At 49.6% G+C, this 19,592-nt stretch overlaps 1 protein-coding gene across 3 annotated transcripts in view; it reads left to right on the top strand.

The window, feature by feature from the left end:
- Positions 1 to 19,592, top strand: part of Tspan18 (tetraspanin 18) — a 131,338-nt gene that overhangs the window by 13,369 nt on the left and 98,377 nt on the right. For 2 of the 3 annotated variants that reach the window (XM_050146966.1, XM_050146969.1), the window contains exon 2: positions 8,940 to 9,005. The gene's annotated coding sequence lies outside the window, so the exon portion shown is untranslated. Of the gene's footprint in view, positions 1 to 8,939; positions 9,006 to 13,849; positions 14,035 to 19,592 lie in introns of all 3 variants that reach the window. The other variant, XM_050146967.1, reaches the window with a different exon arrangement.

Below are 19,592 nucleotides of genomic sequence, written 5' to 3' on the forward strand. Positions count from 1 at the left end.
CCCCACTCATGAACTACGCGCTGATGAAACCACGTACTAGGCCCGCTCTCATTGTGTGAAGAGACACCTGGCAGAAGCCACTTAGGGAGGAAAGGGTTACTTTTAGCTGTGACATCGCAGCAGCGGGAGCTTGAGGTCACATCTCATCCAGCAGGACGCAGGGAAAGATGGATGCAGTGGCTCAGCTCCCCTGTCCTTTCCTCTTCAGCTCTAGACCCTACCCCACACAACAGTGCCACCAATAATCCTCTCTGTGTGGAGCAGTCTGGAAACACCCTCACAGGCGTTCCCAGAGACGTGTCTTCTAGAGGATTCCAAATCCAGTGGGCAATGAAGATGGACCGTCATGCGCCAATTCGATTTCTGCAGAGATTTTGTTGATAATTTCTGTTCATGTGTGTATAGACATGTGTATCCATATACAGACACAGCACACACATAATTGAGCATGTACTGTCAGTATGATCGGGAAAAAAATGAAAACCAGACCCACATACAAATCTAGTGTGAACGCGGTCCAAGGCCGATGAGGCTCGGTCTGAAGGAGCCAGCAGGAAGTTGGCGGCAGTTCTGAGAACCAGAGGCGGCAATGGTACAGGCACGGGGGGGGGGGGGGGGGGGGGGGGGGGGGGGGGGGGGGGGGGGGGGGGGGGGGGGGGGGGGGGGGGGGGGATGTGACACTGGTTAGGATCCTGTGCAGGGTGATAAAACTAGAACCTTGGGAGTGATACTTTTTACAAGGGAGGAAAAGAAGTCTGCAAGTTCCTATGTAGCACTGCAAAGTTCACTCCTCTGAAACCTGAGAGAGTCTTGCACTCTCTGGGTGGGCTGATCGGTGATGGGAGGCCAGGCTTCTCCCTGCCTTTCCCTATGTTGCAAGTCTTAACAGCATCCGAGTATCCTGGTCACGGAGACACGAGACAGTCACGCCTTCCACACACAGTGATGTATGTATTGCCGTCTTGGGTTTTAGTTTTGGGGTACTGGAGAGTGAGAGGCATGTGCATTTTCATCAGCCTGGTTTTGAGGAAGAGCCAGGAAGACTCCAGAGACGTGAGCAGCTGATGAGCACAGTCGGATGGAGGAGGCCTCGTAGAGTGTCCCGTCCTCCTATGTCACCCACCAGACTTGCTGCAGTCCCCCGCTGCATTTCACTGCTTTTCATTGTCTCTCCCTCCTCAGCTGGACAGAGCTGCTGGGGTTCAGGGGGTTTGTGGAGCTGAAGTTCCTCCCTGAGTCTCTCGTCCCAGGCGACAATTATTCTTGCACACAGTGATTACAGCAGAGGCTCTGGGGTGAAGAGGCCAGCCTTTGTCCGTGGCAAACAGACGAGCCAAACTGCTGGGGATAGGCAAGGGTTCCTCTCGGGAACTCGGCCTTGTTGTCTACGAGTACAGACATTCCCAGTCCTCATTCCCGATTCTGCCATTTAGAGTTCAGAGGGCTGGACACATTCCACATAGAAAACGGCCTTGGCTCTTCTCTTTTAGGATGAACCAGGCTCTCTGGATTTCTAACTTTGTTTCTCAATCAAGGCCCTAAAAGGGGTAGAAGTTGCTGGCCACCTCCAGCTGCGAAGGGAGTTGCAGAGGGCTGTATTAATCTCTGCACTATGAATTTTAAAGCCCTGTAGTTTCATGTGCTGGGAGACCCTATCAAAATGCTAATAGCCCGTGCTCCTACCTCCTGCAGCCCCTCCTGCATTCACGCATATTTATGTGGGACCAGAGAAGAATTACAAAGAGTTGAGGTGCAGTTTGCCTGGACTCCACCACAGCCCTGCGGGTTACAAAGTCTGAATTAATAGCCCCAGCTGCGAAGGAAAGCTGTGGTTTGCCACAGGCTGGGCTCTTCCCCTCAGCGGCAGGTTCAAGTTCTCAGCTTTCGGCTTCCTTTCTAGCGGCAGGGTGGCCACTTTAAAATATCTCTATTACCACCATGTGGCTTTTTAAATACTGCTTCTGCAGGAGGCAAAATAGCTGAAGACATGTAGTTCGCAGGTTTAAGGCTGCACGTTGCAGGCTTGTGGCATTGAAGGTGCCGAAGACATAGTTCGCAGGTTTAAGGCTGCACGTTGCAGGCTTGTGGCATTGAAGGTCTAGAATGTGTGGGGACAAATCGCACCAAAGCCAACACTAGCACAGAGACTGGGTTTCGTTCTAGACTCCTGGGCCAGAGCATGGGAGGTACCAGAAGCCTTTGAAACTCAGGCAGCCCAGTGGCACGAGAGCACTGCCCTTTGGGTGTCTCCATGGATGGCCACACACAATGGCATTGGTTACCAGGTGCATGGTGTCATAGCTTGGGTGACTTTGGCTGCAGTCCTGGGCTCTGATTCTCCCTCTTCCAGGCTTAGCTCTGTGACTTTGGACAGTGCCTCGGACCCTGTTGATCCTCACATTCTTATCTAGGCACATGCGTCTCTTGCTGGAAGTCCTGCAAAGTCCACATTTTCCAGTTTTCTCTTGAAGATGGCTCTATAGAAAGGTGATGGGTCTTAAGACCAGAGATAAGCCAGTTTAGGCTCCACCTCTACAGACAAGTCCCCGAAGCCACCAAGGCTTGCTGGTTCGTCTGTTGTCAAATGCCCGCAAGTTTGCAGTCATGGGTGAGCAGCAGCCAATGGGGTTAGGATGTCAGGATCCCTGCCCTTTCTCTATGGGGCCTCACCAGGATTCAGCTGGACATGTGCGCTGTGGCTCCCGTCACCTCTGCCTGTAAAATGGTTATGTTGTTCATGTTTTCTTGGCAGCTGGTGATGGTGGGGTAAGAGTAGGATTCAAATGTGAAGTGAGGCCTGGTCCTGGGGTGTTCTTGGTCGTATTCCTCTCCAGGCCAGGGTCAGGTGAAATGGGGCTCAAAAGCGGCTTGATTCCAGCTCATAGCAGGAGGGCTCCTGGGTCATACCCTCTCCTTCCCCCTGTCTAAGGCAGATCTGCACAGGAAGTCACAGTGAGACTCATGTCTAGCAAGTGCCGTTGTCACAGACCGTCCCCAAGCCCCTGAACAGATGGGAGGCAGGACAGGAGAGTTATTAACAGTGGGCACCAGGACTCTACAGCTTCTATGCTAATCCACGGGGTTGGTACACTGGCATTTGTCTTCTCCGCCTCCCCAGGCCCCCAGCTGCTAACTGGCTCAGAAGGGGAATCTTACATGGCCCTGGGGCCCTCCTGCTATCAGCTGGCATCAAGCGTCCTTTGCGCCCCATTTCATCCTATCTGGAATCACCTGAACCTTGTCTGGAGAAGAGTATGGCCAAGAACACCCCAGGTCCTCACTTCGCATTTGAATTGAACCCAACTCCCACCTACCCCACACCAGGGAAACATGAACGACATGCCCGTTTTACAGGCAGAGGTGACGGGAGCCACAGCACACATGTGCAATTGAATCCTGGTGAGGCCCTGTAGAGAAAGGGCGGGGATCCTGACATCCTATAAGACCCTTGGAGGACTCTTGCTGCAGTGTCTGGAGCCCCTGTGCTGTTGCTATGGCCCTCCACTGAGCACGCTATGGTCCCAGTACCATCCTATTGAGATCCTGGGACACAATTAGTGGGCTGACTCGAGGCTTCGTTTACTAGGCCTGATGAGGCTGAGTGACAGAGTGGTGTGGAAGCCCCGTCCCCCACCAGGCAAGTGCAGGTGGAGAGCCTTGCTGAGCCTCGGGTGTGCTCAGCACCCCAGCAGCTTCGTTAAGAGTCATCTGGAACCATGAGATACAGGACAAAGCAGGAATGCATCCCAGAGTGCCTGGGTCCTGCTCGCCCTCTGCTCCCAAACTAACCCCCCCCCCCCCATGTAGCTAATATAAAACAAAGCAAAACAAAGCCATGGTTTGGTTTGGAGCCATGAACTATGGAGCTTTTATCTGTCAGCAACAATGCCTTTAGGTGGCAAAGGGCCAGCCTGGTTTCTGGGACTTGGCATGGATGCCCCGTGAGGTGTTCAGGGAGAGCTACACCTGGACACCACAGCCTCTTCCAGGGACCCAAGACCCAAAGTCCTGGTCTCAGGACTCACCAGGAGCTAGGAGGTGATTTGGGAAGCCAGGGTGGAGCAGGGAGGCGCAGCCAGGGAAAGAAAGAGATGGAGTGGAAAGGCTTCAGGCAGGAACTGCCCTGGCAAAGGTTGGCTGTTTTCCTCTTGGAACAGCCTGCCAAACTGAGTCCTGCCACACAGGGAGACTAAACCCATGTTCTTCAACACTATCATGGAACAATGTATGGAATATTCCAGAGTCCAGCTGTTGCTGATTAAATGTTGGCTTGCGAATGAGGAGGAGACACATCTGCTCTCTAGGCAGAAGTCTCAGAGTAAGAGGGGGTGGACTCCGAGAGTCGTGGCTAGGGACTGCTCATTTTGGCCACTTCCCTTCCCTCCTAATTTTTTTTTATTGAGGTAAATAAATACACATAGCATATTCACCATTGTGTGGGGGGAGGTGAGAGAGAGAAAGTATGTGTGTGTGTGTGTGTGTGTTTACATGTGTGTGTGTGATGTGAAGGCCAGAGGTCATCACTGGGTGTCGTCCTCAACCACCCAACACCTTATTTTTGAGACAGGGTCTCTCACTGCTTCCTGATTTGTCTAGACTATCCGGACAGCTAGCCCAGGGATCCTTCTTCCTTAGCCTCCACAGTGCTGATGGGTGCTGGGGGTCTCAGGTCCTTGTTCTTGACCCCTTAACTGACGATCCTATCTGTCCTCCATCTGTCCTTGTATCATCCAGCGTTTACCTACCCACCCACCCACCCACACGTCCACCCAGGCATCTCTGTGCCCACCCATTTACCCGTATCTCCGACCTATGCCCACTGTATTCGCCCACCCATGCATCGGCCCCTCTTTCATTCATTTACCCCTCAACCGTCTACCTACCCACCCACCCACATCCACCAGCTTTATATCTCTCCATTCCTGCCACCAACTCCAACTTAACTCTTTGCAGCCATGGTTCATTCTCTTCCTGCCTTCCATCCATCTCTCCTAGCAGCTCTCCATCCATCTATCAACTGTTACTTACTGAGCCTGGGCCTGAGGCTCACAAGGAGAAGGGCAATAAATGGGGAAAGATACTATTCCTAGTATGGCAGAGACTATAGTGTAGTAGGTGGGGAAAATCACAAAAACAGAAAATATATATTACATTGCTCCTATACCCAGACTCAAATTGCTAGGAGAACATAATAGAACCATGTTTTATTATATCTGTGGTGATACTGGGAAGATTCACCAGAAAAGATAGTTGAAGGAAGGTTTTGGAGGGGTTTGGGAGTTTGGCAAGCATTGGGGGAGGTAAAGCTTGGAGTTGGAAAAGGACAAAGAATTGCTGGAAGAGAGAACATAAGTAAGGCAGAACCCAGCATGCTAGCAGGGTTTGGGTGAGTTCAGTTTGACAAGCGTGTGTTCCTACTGTGAGGACCTGAAGACGGGCCTGGGGGTCAGTGGGGGACCGGATGATAAAGATCTGTATACTGACAGAAGGAGACCACTGCAGACAGATACCATGCTCGCTGTGACAGCTGAGACAGCAGGCTGGAGGGAACGGACGCTGGACACCAGCAGCAAAGCCTTGATGCCCTCCGCAGCCGGTGGACAGGCAATCATGAACTTGAGCCTGGGTGGACATGGGTAGAAGCCATATGGGGATGGAGGATTTTGAAGAAGGAGCTAGAGGAGGAAGGCTTCCTGGGAAATCACAGAGCAGTGGACGTCATGTTGGTTTCATAATGGTTCTGTGTTGTGAGGACGCAGGAGGCAACATTCCAAAGGCAGGGGTCATTATCAAAGGAGTACAGCTTGTTATGCCAGCTTGATGTATTTACTTATTTGTCTAATATGTGTGTGGTGAGATGTTTTGTTTGCATGTTTGTGTATGCTTCAAATGTGTTCTGGTCCCCAGGGAGCCCAAAAGAGGTCATAAGATCCTCTCGAGCCAATGTTATAGTTATGAGATGCCAGGTAGGTGCTGGGGATCAAACTTAGGTCCTCTGCAAGGGCAGCCAATGCTTTTAATTGCTGAGCCATCTCTCCATCCCCAACCTCCTGTATTTAAATCAAAAGGTATGGGGGGGGGGAGAGACCGCCACAAGTTCCTCCAACCCAAACTCTCACTGTGGAAGATTTTAAAGTACCACTTTTTTCAAAATTACTCTTTAGCATCTCAGAAACCAGACTGTATCATATAAAAAGTGAGGTCATAATTAATTTAATTAACTCGCACTATTAGATGGACTTAAGATTACGGTGATTATGATATGATCTTGGAGCCTGGCGTCAGGCTCTTTCCTGCCTCCATCTTTGCCTTTCTCAGGGAGTCCCCCATCAGCTTCCACGTCACCAAACCTGGCTCTTGCTCCCAGGTGAGGCTTTGAGACTCTGTGTATGTAGATCTCTTGTGCTCAAGCCCCTTGCTGAGCTGGTTTTTGGTTTCAGCCAGGGAAGCCTCAGACCTCAGGGGAGATAAATCTTACCTACAAGTGTGGAAGCTGAGTGGGAGTGAGCCCCTCCCGCCCGACTCCAGGCCTTTCCTTTCATCGGGTCAGGGGTCACTGCCCACATCGTCTGGCTACCATCTTTCCACACTTGTTTCCTGGAATCCTTTTTCTTGTCTCCCAAGGGTTCTCTAAATGGAACATGGGTGACAGCCACTCTCCCCGGGGGCAGAAAGGGTGGGAATGGGCCCCCAACAGAGTGGCCTCCGTGGGATAGAGCTGGGCAGGTGGTTGTCTTTCCTGGCTGTGTGGCAACAGTTCATCTCCTTTAAGGTGCAGGGAGGTGGGATCCATCTGCCCTAGAGACGCTCCAGTGGGAGCAGCTGATGTGGAAAGTGATTTTGTCAGAGTCGGGCCTTGTTCAACCTCCTGACATGAAGCCTGCAGCTGCTTCTGGCTGGAGCCTTTAATTTCGTTAATGTGTGACATTCGCTCAAGCTGCATGGCTGACGGGCATGCTTGACATTAATACGTGTTCTGAGTGTTCCCCTGAGCTCATAAAAACTCATTATCAGTTCTGAGCCAGTAAATGCAGTTCCTGCTCCTCAGAGGTGCCCCGGGCAGTGGAACCCTGGACATCTGTCTTCACCAGCCGTCAGACTCCTCCCTTTGTCCTGAGACACTGTGTCTCATCCCCTGGGAGAGGACCGAAACAGACATCCCCGAAGCAGAACCTTTGCTTCAAGTCTACAGGCAAGACAAGAGGCCCCTTCTGATTGTACTTCACTGCGAGTCTATCTGATATAGACGTGCTGATGAGCACACCAGGACATGGTGGTAGCAAGGTTCTCGTGGCCTGGGGTGGACATGGCTGTGGTATCTGATAAGCAGATGATAAAGAAGTTTGGTCCACAAGTACCATGGGATACGTTGAGCCAAGAGTGTGTGCATCCTTCCACTCAAAGGGCTGCAGTACCACAGACAACTGAAGTGTCAAGACTCCATTTGTTTCTGTGTGTCACAGAGCTGTGTGTGGCGCGGTCACACAGCAGCAGGTGTGGGTCACAGTCCTCAGGCTGTGACAATGTTCTGAGTATTTTCAATGAATAAGTAAGGAATGGTCACTTCTGTGTCTAAAAATGAACGCTCTAGGCAGATATGGTAATTTCAGCACTGGGGAGGTGGAGGCAGGAGGATCAGGAGTTCAGGGTCAAGCCTTAGTTACCTAGTGAGCTGAAGATCTGCCTGGGCTGGGTGAGATTCTGCCTCAAAAATGCAAACAAAAACAAACAAAAATCCCTCCAAAATGAACATTCTGTATGTTCATGTGTATGCACATGTGTCTGTATGTGAGAGATAGCACACTTTCGTGTGCATGCATGTGTTTGTGCATATGTCCAAGGGTGCACATATGCACATATGGTGTGCATATATTGACACATGAGAACATGTGTGATCCTTAGATTCCTTCGTCTGTGACCCTCTTCTGGCTCCATGAGGTTCCCAGGGCTCACACTGCCTGAGGGTACTGCACAGATAGCCAACTAAAACCAAGTCTCTAGCCATACCACTCTATACCAGTTAACATGCTGAGAGTTTCTCTCATGTAGGAGGACCTTAAACTCTTCCCTGATCTACTGGGGCCTCTCCCACAGGGAACCAGTACTTCTGTCAGTTTGGGCTTCCCAGATCTGGGATCTAGTTCCCGCCTTGCCAAAACTTTCTGTTTAGATTTCGAGAACTTCCATGTTCAGGGTCTTCAACCTGGAGTGGGCAGGCTTTCTATGGTGGTGTCCTGGTCCCTGTCTTAGGTGCTGTGCAGTGACAGGGCCTCCTCCACTGCTCAGTTTGGCTCAGTTCTGTGGCCAGAGGGTCAGAGCTGTGACCTTGCTGCCACCACCTCTCTGCTACGGTGACTGTAAGCCTTATTTTATTCAGCTCTATTGTGACAAGCCAGTTCCTGATACTAGCCTAAGTCTTGGCTAGCCAGGATGTCACTAGGATGTGGTGAATTTTACCCCCATCCTGTAAAGTGACAGAAAAGCCAGAGAGGGAGCGGCTGGGCTTCTGGGTCACACTGTGGAACTGCGCTATCCCCTCCACGCTCCACGCTGTCTCCTCTGGTTGTACAGTACCTGAAATTCGAGGTCTTCCCAAAGAGCCTGCATTCCTCAGGTGGTGATGAACGTTCCTCTGCTCACAGTGACTCAGAAAGCCCCTTTCCAGCTCAGAGCAAACACACAGAGGCTGGGTTTCTGCTCCGTTCAGGGCCAGGGGTGCATGAATCCATGTTGTCTGGGGCTGGCATGTAGGATGGAAGATGGGGATGAAAGCTAGAATGATGGAGGATGCCATCCTGGGAAACTTGGGCTCCGTGCCCAGCTCTGGCAGTCTCTGTTGGTACAGACATGAGGGGAAGGGAATCCTGGGGAACAGAAGTGACCCCAGAAGTCACATGCACATGCCCCGTTAACCCTTTCTTTCCCTCTTCTTCCTCTAGCCAGCATCAGGAGACTCCAAGGGGATCTCCGTTTCTCCTCAGAGAGGAAGAGGACAGCTGGAAGAGGTAGGATTTCACGACATAGTGGCAGCAAAGTTCTCATCTGTTTCCTGCTCTCCAAGACCACCTTTCTGGGGGAGCCTTTGGGCTGAGTCCTAGGGGTGCAGGGCAAGATCTCCAGTCCCTTATGTTAATTCAGAAATGGCGGAAGCAGCAAGAGATCCATCCAGGAAGTGGGAAGTAGCTCTCTAAGGAGAACGCAGTTCCCATGAGCCCTTTCTGGTCACCCTTAGCATCCACCCAGTCTCGAGCTCTCTAGAGCTCTCACCACCCTGAGGGTGACATTTTGCATCATAGGACAGGTATCTGTCCCCTTGTCCATGATAACAAGACAGAGTTCTGCCTCTGGGATTCCAAGACCTCAGAAATGCTGAGTGGCTTCATGGAAGCTTCCTGAATGAGGCATTCAGGCCTACTGTCTCCTGGCCAGCAGCAACCACCAGTGAACTTTGGGGTACAATCTTGGCACTATTTCTACCTCCATTTTAAAAGAGAAGAGAAAACTTGGTGTCAGAGAAGCCATGAGGCTTTCTCAAGGTCACGTAGCACTGAGTGAGAGGCAGGGTTTGAGTCCCTGACTGAATGGCATCACGGATCTGGGTCCTTTACGTAGCAGCATGAAAGTGGTTTGTTCTTTTGTCCTGGGGGGTTCTATGTTTTTATACTGAACTTTTTGTAAAATACCTGAGGATCTTGATTTTTCTGTCCTTAAAACTATTAGAATAACATCTCCTTGCATTATCCTGAGGAGAGATGAAATGAGGAAGATTCTAGAGGTATCCCACACAGTTTCTCGTATGAGCCCTCTCTTGTTGTCCCCATGTCTGAGGTTGCTGTCAGCAGAGGAAAGGAAAGGCAGGCAGACTTGCTGTACAGTAGGCTGATGGTATGTCCTATCTAGCTGCGGCTGACCGTGGCCCTGATGTCCATGGCCCCGATGTCTGTGGCCCTGCTGTCCCTGGCCCCGCTCTCCGTGGCCCCGCTCTCCATGGCCCCGCTCTCCGTGGCCCCGCTCTCCGTGGCCCCGCTCTCCATGGCCCCGCTCTCTGTGGCCCTGCTATCCATGGCTGGCCAACACTCAACCTCCTTTCTCATCACTGCTACAATTCCTCAGCCGTTTTTGCGCTATGCAGCTGGCTGCATGGGGTGATTTTGGTTTCCATCTAAGGCTGGGTGCCTAGCAAAAGCTGGGATTGGATGAGGTTCTTGTGGACAGTGGCCTTTTTGACACCTTCAGTTCTCCAGCTCATCAGATTCCAACAGTAGCCTCAGCCTGGATCCCCACAGATATATACAGAGCCTGGAGCTGCCCAGTTTCCTTTATCAGAGGCCTCAGCTATGGGAGAGAGATTGCCTCCCAGGACCTCCCCTCAGAGAAGGCTTCCCACCTGCAGTCTCTTCAAACACAGCAAGTAGCAGGAGTTGTTACTGGGTCACCCTCAGGAGGGATTCAGGAAGCCTGACACAGACAAATGCTAGTCTCAGGAAACAACATAAAATGGCCTCAGAGCAACAGGTGGAGGCCAGAAGCTACAGGGTGCTACCTCGTGCTGAGGCCTACTTATACCTACAGAGCGAATGATGTCTCCTCTCTGAGAAAGGAGAACAGTGTACCTCTTTGGGCCAGGTCACACGAACTCCCCAGGCTATCTCATTCTGCCCTCTCATTCGCCCTGCGTCCTCAGCACTATTATCAGGTGTGGTGAGGGAGGGTGATGAACACTGGGAATTACCTGCTGTGTTCACAATGGCAGCACTCCTGGGGGTCCTGTGGCCTCTCAGCGGGCCTTCCTAAAAATACCCAGGCTTCCGGACATAGGAGTGGATGTTTATCAACGAACAGTGATGTTACCCAGGAGACACGTACCTTTTCCTGTGCCTGCTCTAAAAATGGCTGGGAAAGGGGTCTGGCTTGTGTCAGCGAGCACTCAGCTCTGTTGTACTGGGGCTTTAAGCCATCAGGAGTGTGAGCTGCTTTTCCCAGCTTCTACTCCAAGCTGGGAGCTATCACGCCCAATCACCCTTCAGCAGGTTGCCCCTATATCCAAAAGTCAGCTTCCTAGGCTTCCTATGGGTGGAGCCATTTGGGTGTCCAAGAAGTTAGTGACCTGCTCCAGGGCCCATGTCTACCACGAGGTTAGGGGAGAACTCAGCACAGGTCTCCTGCTCCTGAAACTGTTTGTTGAACACCCAAAGGGCACATCTTGCATGCATGGCGACACTCTTCACTAATTCTCTACCCAGCTTTGCATACTGTGCACGGGGCAGGACAAAAGAAGCTCCCAGTCAATCACCTGTCGTCCCAGCACTCAGAGAGAGGGAGGCAAGAAGATCAAGAGGGGTCAGGCTTGACTACACAATAAGACCTTGTACATGGGGGGGGGGAGGAAGAAAGAGAGTGGGAGAGAGATGGAGAGAGGGGGAGGGAGAGAGAGGAAGGAAGGGAGAGGAGGGAGAGAGGAAGGAAGGGAGGGACAGATGGAGGGACAGAGAGAGGAGAGAGGGGGAGAGAAGGAGAGAAAGAGGGAGAGAGAGGAAGAGAGAGAGAGAGAGAGAGAGAGAGAGAGAGAGAGAGAGAGAGAGAGGTTTCTATCTTGCCAGCCAGCCCTCTATGAAGTCTGCAGAGTCTGCCCACAAGAAGCAGATGATGGCAGGAGGGGAGCGGGTGATGGAGACCCCTCTGCCCCAGCAGAGGAATCTCAGAGCTCTGTTTTGTTTGGCTGATGTTGTCCGTGCCTTCTTTGATGTCCTGTCCAAGAATCCATTACCAAATACAAGGTCTTGAAGAGCCACCTCTGGTTTCTTCCAGGAGTTTGCACTTCTAGCGTTATTTTTAGAACATTGGCTGCTTTGGGAGTCCTGACTTTTCTGTGTTGTGAGGTAGAGGATGGAGCTGTCGCAGCTCCGTCAAGCGCTGTCCTTCCCCACCCCGTTTGTCTCTTACTCTGCTGAGAATGAGCCAATCATAGACATGGAAGTTTACTTTTATGTCAGTCCTTTAGGTGTGGGTTCATTTCTTGGCTTTGAACTCCATTCCGCTGGCCATCTATCTGTCCCTACACCAGTTCCTCTTTGTTTTGGTGACTAGCTCTGTGTGTGATTCTGAGGCTCATTGCTGTACCCCAAAAGACTCCAGAGTTCATCCAAGGTTGAGCATGCCTGGGCTTTCCAAGCAGGTGAGATGGGGCATCTGAGAGGCTGCTGACAAGATGGAGAAGTCGTGGGTGGGGGCTGTGATGGAGCTGAGAGACTGCAGGGCAGATAGACCAAGAGTCCCACACACTCTGTAAGACCTCAGAGGTGACAGGTGGCCTTGATCAACTTCCTCTCTGCTCCTATAGGGAGTTAGACCTAGTGTTGTGACAGCTCTACCTTCCTGTGTGACCTTGGCCAAGTCACTAAACTTCTCTGAGCTCTTTCCCTGGCTCTAAAAGGGGGATCAAAACTCCATTTCCTCTCATACAAAGGATTGGAAAAGGGCCCAATGGGTCAGCCTTGCAAAGAGTTGGAGTAGCTTAATGGTGACTCAACTGATTGGATCTGTCCCTGGGGTTCTTATTCACCCTCAGGGATTCGTGCTGCTGCAGGGAGTGGCTCTAATGGATCAGAGAATCTCCTTGGGCTGAGCAGGAACCTGTATGCTTCTACCTGGCTTGAATCTGCTTTCTGGGGTTGCAGAGAACAACTGTAGCTATTGTTCTTCACATACCAGCCCTGGTCCTGCTCATCTGCTGGTTGAGGGGCCTCAGCTCCCTCTGCGATGACTTCCTGTACTCCTCCTCTGGGCAGACTCAGCCTGGGTCAGTCCGCTCCTCAGCCTCAGAGTCAGCCTGACTCTAGAGAAAACTTATGTCCTTGGTGTTGGGTGTGTTATTGAGGTACAGTGAGTCCCACATCCTGATGGGGTTCCCGCTTCCCCACTGCACAGTTTCAGGCTACAATCAGGATTCGCTGTGGCTGGGGACACCACCTTTTCCAGTGGTCCATCCCTAGGCATGATGGCACAGGGCTTGCGGGAGAACTCCAGCCCAGGTGATGGTCTCAGCCCATCCCCGAGCCTGGGAAGATGCTCAGGGGCAGCTGTGCCCTTAGGGCAGTGAGGATGATGGAGCGCCAGTGTTCCCAAAGGTGATGTCATCGTCTTGCTGCCAGCCCCACACAGCCTGACTCAGGAAGCATCCTCCAGACACGTCTCTCCTTTAGTGTCCTCCTGGCTCTGTGCCTGGGGACAGAGTCTCAGGACCCAGGTCTGCTTCTCACTCATCATTACCTTCCAGAACTTTCCAGCTTAGGCTGTTCCTGTGCGTACCTGTAACTCACAACAGCCCTACCGTTTCTGCCCCTTTGGAAGGCTTTTAGCCCAGATCTGTGCCCTCTTCTCTTTACAAATTCCCGAGTGGCTATTTTGTTTTATGTATTTTTAGACTTGTTTTGTGTGTATTTGTGTTTTGCCTGAGTGTGCGCCACTTGTGTGCCTGGTGCCTGTGGAGGTAGGGAGAGGTCACCAGGTTCCCTGGTTGTGAACCATCATGTGGATGCTGAAACCAAGTCCTTATCCTCGGTAAACGACAAGTGCTCTAAGCCCTGAGCAATTTCTCTAGCCCCTCAAGTTTAGTTTTAAGGCTACACAAGTAAAGGTTCGCTGGAGGGGGGGGACACATCTGTGGTCCCTGCAGGAGGCAAGGCCAAGCGGACCCTCCACCTAGGAGCCTCCAGATCCCTGGCTCCGTTGTCACGGAGCCAGGCAGACAGGCCTGCTTGCTCAGTAGCATCCCTATTTCTGGACATCTTGGAAAGATAATAATGTCTTCATTTCCCCAGCGAGCAAATTGATTCTCTCTGTCGTGCAGCAGCAGCGATGAGCAGACCTGGCCGCTACCATTTAATAATGATGCAAATCAGAGCTGAGAATCACAGCTCGAGAAGGGCTTCAACTGCAGACCGAGTGGGGGAGGAAGGGCCCTGTCAGCATCAGAGAGGGCAAGTGGCCAGCCTAAGGTCACACAGCAAGCAGCAGTAGAAACAGACCTCATCTGTAAGTCTCCTAACCTGCTCTGCATCCAGCTGCCTCTTTTCCTTGTGAAAAAATAGAATAGAATATTGTATCAAATATCCTGCAAAAGAAGGGAGAAGCCTGGCCCAGCTGGTGGTGCCACTGTGTGAGCCGTTACCATTTGTCACCTGTCCCAAGAGTCACTGAAGGCAGGGAAGGGAGCATCTCACGTCATGAAGGAAGGACACTGTAGGCTCGAGGAAAGAGATCTGGGATCTGATGCTTTTCTCATTCATTTTCTTTCTAAATGGATCTTACTTCCCAGAGAACTTTCAGGTTCATAGCAGACTGGAGGGAAGATGCCTGCCATCTCCACAGACGCAGCTCCCCATGGAGAGAGCACACCTCATCAAGTTGGTGTCATGGCCAGTGAGTACTCGCTGACCTGTCACTGCTGCAGTCTGAAGCTCACGTGAAGGGTGTGACAAATGAGAACAAACACAGCACGTCCACAGGACAATGTCACCCCTCTAGAGGTGTCTACGGCCCACCCGGCCACTCCCCTCCCCCCACACCAGCACCTGCGTATCTTTTCGTGTCTTCACGGCGCTGCCGTTTCCAGGGTGTCTCTGACTCAATCCCAGTCTGGGCTGATCACTGAGTCCCGAGCATGGCCATCAAATCCGCGTCTTCTCAGGACTAAGAACTCACTTCTTTCCTCATCTCTTCCCTATCTCTTTCCTCTCTTTCTTCATAAGACACATGGTCCCCGCTGGCTTCCGTCGTGCAATTCTCTGCCTTAGCCTCCCGAGTGCTGGACTTACAGGTGTGATTACAACGCTGGGCAGGGCTATCTAGCTTTTTTTTTTTTTTTAAATGTTTTTCTCTATAATTTCACATTTTACATTTAGGTATGTGCTCCATTTTGAGTTAAATTCTGTAAATTGATAAAGGCTTTTATTTAAGTGATACTGATGAATATTTTGATGGTGACGGTAGTGGTAGCAATGACAATGGTGGTAGTGACGGTGATGGTGGTGGTAATGATCATGGTGCTGGTGATGGTTGTGATGATGGTGGTGGTATGATCATGGTGGTGGTGACTGTGATGTTAACAATGGTGATGGTGGTGATGGTGATTATGATGATAGCAGTATGATGATATTGATGGTTGTGATGATGGTGATGATGGTGGTGGTGATGGTTGTGATGATAGTGATTATGATGGTGGTTATGATGGTTGGTGATGATAATGGTGTTGTTAACGATGGTGATGGTTGTGATGATGGTGATGATGGTAATGATGGTTGTGGTGATGGTTGTGATGATGGTGATGATGGTAATGATGGTGGTAGTGATGGTGGTGGTGATGGTAATGATGGTGGTGGTGATGGTTGTGATGATGGTAATGATGGTGGTGGTGATGGTTGTGATGATGGTGATGATGGTAATGATGGTGGTAGTGATGGTGGTGGTGATGGTTTTGATGATGGTGATTATGATGGTGGTGGTGATGGTTGGTGATGGTGGTGATGGTGATGTTAATGATGGTGATGGTTGTGGTGATGATTATGATGGTAGTAATGGTAACAATGGTGGGGATGGTTTTTGTGCAGCATCTAGCTTTCTCAGTACTACTGGTTGGATAGACTCTTTTCTTTATTATGTTACCCTTGCTTCTTTGTCAGATACCAGCTGACAGGATTTATGAGGTCCATTTCTGCACTCACGTCTGTTCCATTAACCAGTTTGCTCTTTGGCCAGTTCCACATGGTTGTGATTACTCTGGGAGTACAGTGTGTCTTAGCATCAGCAGTTTCTGTTCCCAGCCTTGGTTATTTAACACCGTTGATTTTCCCGGTTAACTAGGGTGTTTGTTTGCTTTGTCTATATATGTAAACCCTAGAATCAGTTTGTTATTATCCACAAAATGTCTTGAGGGACTTTGGCCAAATTCTGTTGAAACCTGGAGTTGTAGTTGGGAATCCTTGCTAAGTGGGCAGTAGTGAGTCCTCCTACCCACAGACGTGGACCATCCTTCTATGCTTTATTTTTCTTTGATTCTTTTCATCAGAGTTTTATGTCTTTCCAAATGGGTCTTGTACTAAACTAAAGTATTTCTTTTGTTTGTGTCTTAGTAGAAATGCTTTTTAAAAAGGATTTGTCTTATTTTTATTTATATAATGTTTGTAGGTGTGTGCACATGAATGATGTTACCTGTGGAGGCCAGAGGCTTTGGATCTCCTGAAGTTACAGTTATGAGCTGCCTCACATGGGTGCTGGGAACCAAACTCAGTTCTTCTGCAAGAGCAGTGTGTGCTCTTCAGCGCTGAACCATTTCTCCAGCCCTGTCCTGTTTTTTATTTCAAATTTCGTGTGCTTATTGCTCTCTCAAGTGAGAAAGCAATTGGTTCTGTAGTTATATCTAGGTGTAGGCAGGGTTTCACATAGGAATGGAAATAAGAACCAACAGTGTATGTGTATGCTTGTGTGTGTATGTATGTGTGTGTGTGTGTATGTATGTGTTTATGTATGTATGTATGTATGTATGTATGTATGAGTATGTGTGTATGTGTGTGTATGTTTGTGTATGTGTATGTGTGTGTGCATGTATGTGTATTTGTGTGTGTGTATGTATGTATGTATGTATGTGTGTGTGTGTATGTGTGTGTGTGTGTTGCAAGGAATGGGCTTCTGCAATGATGGAGGCTGAGAGATACCAGGGCCAGCACTTGGCAAGCTGGAGATACAGTAGAATCAATGGCACAGGGTTCCCTCTGCGGGCTGGAGAGGAAGGAAGGAGAGCCAGTGTTCTGGGTCAGGAAGTCAAGCTGGTGAAGTCTTTTTTCACTTAGTGGCTTAGTCCATTTTTTGCTATCACAAGATACTCAAGGCTGGATACTTTTAAAAAAAATGCCCCTGCCCCTTTCTGAGTAGAGGCTGGGGACCAAGATTGAGGTGTCAGATTTAGGTTAAATTATCTAGTGAAGACTGTGTCTCCACAATCCCTTCAGAGGGCATGCTGTGTCCTCCCACGGTGGAAGGTGGAGAGGAGGAGCAGCGCTGCTGGAAGCCTCTTTAATAAAGGCCTTTGTGCTGCTGGCTAGGAAGGGTCCCCGTGTGCTCCTCATCAGCTTCTCATGAGGAAGCACTTAGGCCTTTTGTTCCGTTTGGGTCTTGAGTGGGTTGGTCAAGGTCTGCCCATATTGAGGAGACTGCATGCTTCCCCGAGTTCTCCTCTTTCCCAGTCCAGCGTTATCTCATCCACTGATCATCCAGAAAGATTCTGGGAGCCTTATATCCAGTGTACACATGCAGCTATTACTCCGGCATAGTTCACCCTGGGCAAGGGTTTAATATCCACCTCTCTGAATGAGATTGTCTTCAGTCACAGGAGTAGAACGAGACCACTTATAGTGGAGTACAGAAGAGGGGCTCAGATAGTCAGGTCTGTGATGATCTTTGTATGAGGGACCCTGGAGGTGACCACTACAACCCATACAAATGCAAGATGAGGGTCAACAAGAAGGCTCAAGTTTGCCACCAAGCTTGGTGACCTGAGTTTGATCCCTCAGAACCACATGGTGGAAGGGAAGAACTGACATCCCAAGTTCTCCTTTGACCTCCACATGTGTGCTGTGGTGTTCATGGTCCTATTCTCTCTCTCTCTCTCTCTCTCTCTCTCTCTCTCTCTCACACACACACATGCACACACACACACGCAAACAAAAAATAAAGAAATAAAGAAAGAACAAACAAGAACCAGTGAATTGATACTGCTTTTTTTTTTGTGAGATATGACCTCTTTATGTAGCTCAGGCTGGTCTTGAACTCACAACCTTACTTCTTCAACCTCCTGAGGATTAATACTTCAAAATATTTACTTTTATGTTTATGGATGTTTTGTCTGCATATATGTCTATGTTCCACATGCCAGAAAAGAATGTTAGGTCCGCTGGAACTGGAGTTACAGACAATTGTGACCTTCATGTGGGTACTAAGATCTGAACCTAGGTTGTCTGGAAGACCAGACAGCATTCATAACCACTGAACCAGCTCTAGTTCCTGAATTCTTATGTTTTCAATGCACTTAAGAATATTTTCACATCAAGGAAAATGTATTTGAAGAAATTCTTACAAGTGACGCCCACAAGGTTCAGTGAATAGCACACATGGGATAGTAGCATTGGCAGCAATCCAGTGTATGTGTATATATCCTCATCCCCACTATCACTGTGTGTCTATATTCATGTGTATATATCCATGTGTATATATATCCATGTGTATATATCCGTGTGTATATCCTCATCCACGCTATCACTTGTGTATATATCCATGTGTCTATATCCTCATCCCCGCTCTCACTGTGTGTATATATTCGTGTGCATATATCTGTGTGTATATATCCTCCTCCCCGCTATCACTGTGTGTATATATCCATGTGTGTATATATCCGGTTGTATATCCTCCTCCCCGCTATCACTGTGTGTATATATCTGGTTGTATATCCTCATCCCCGCTATCACTGTGTATATATATCTTCATCCCCGCTATCACTGTGTGTATATATCCGTGTGTATATATCCATGTGTATATATATCCGTGTATATATATCCTCACCCCGCTATCACTGTGTGTATATATCCGTGTGTATATCCTCATCCCCGCTATCACTATGTGTATATATCCTCATCCCCGCTATCACTGTGTGTATATATCCATGTGTATATCCTCATCCCCGCTATCACTGTGCGTGTATATATATATATATAATTATATATATATGCATATATATATCTCCTTGTGTATATCCTCATCTCCACTATCACTGCTCTACTGCTTGTTTGAAAGCTGCCGTTTAACCTTAGGATAGCCAGCACCATGGGGAGCTTGGACGCCTCTGGCCCCTTGCTCTGGAAATGAACACATCTCTGAATCCACAGCTATTGGCTCTGCTGAAATGAATGGGTACCCTCTGCATCATCCCCCACACAAGCACGATGCTCTTCAAAGGCTAACAGGCCAAAGGCTGAAAGGGAGTGGCAAACACACCTGCCGTGCCAGCACCTGGGAGGTTAAGGCAGGAGGATGAAGCAAGTGCTATTCCAGTCTATGCTGCATGGCAAGACCTTCTTTTACAAGTTTTTAATTTACTGTTCGAGTGTGCTTGTATACATACATACATGCATTCCCTCCACGCCCCCCCCCCCATCTTCTCAAGGCAAAGTTTCTCTGTGTAATCCTGACCGTCCTGGAACTTGCTCTGTAGATCAGGCTATCTTCAAACTCGGAGATCTACCTCTGCCACCCGAATGCTGGAATTAAAGGCTGCACCACCATGCCCAGCTACAGACATGCATATGTTTATATATGTGTTATGAATACACAAAGTGTGTGTACATAAGTATGCCAGGGCTTGGTGGAGGAGGGCTCAGAAGGCAACTTCTAGAAGAGAGTCTCAGCTTCTACTCTGGGCACCAGGGATTGAATTCCAAACTTTTCCCAAGCCAAGCCATCTCCCTGGCCCACCAGACCCTCAAGGAAAGAAGAAATGAATAAAGGCAGGCAGACAGGATAAGCTATACAGGCATATTCTTTGG

Source organism: Alexandromys fortis, unplaced genomic scaffold, assembly GCF_014885135.2.
Source record: "Alexandromys fortis isolate MF-2015 unplaced genomic scaffold, M_Fortis_MF-2015_v1.1 scaffold_12, whole genome shotgun sequence".
NCBI lineage: Eukaryota > Metazoa > Chordata > Mammalia > Rodentia > Cricetidae > Alexandromys > Alexandromys fortis.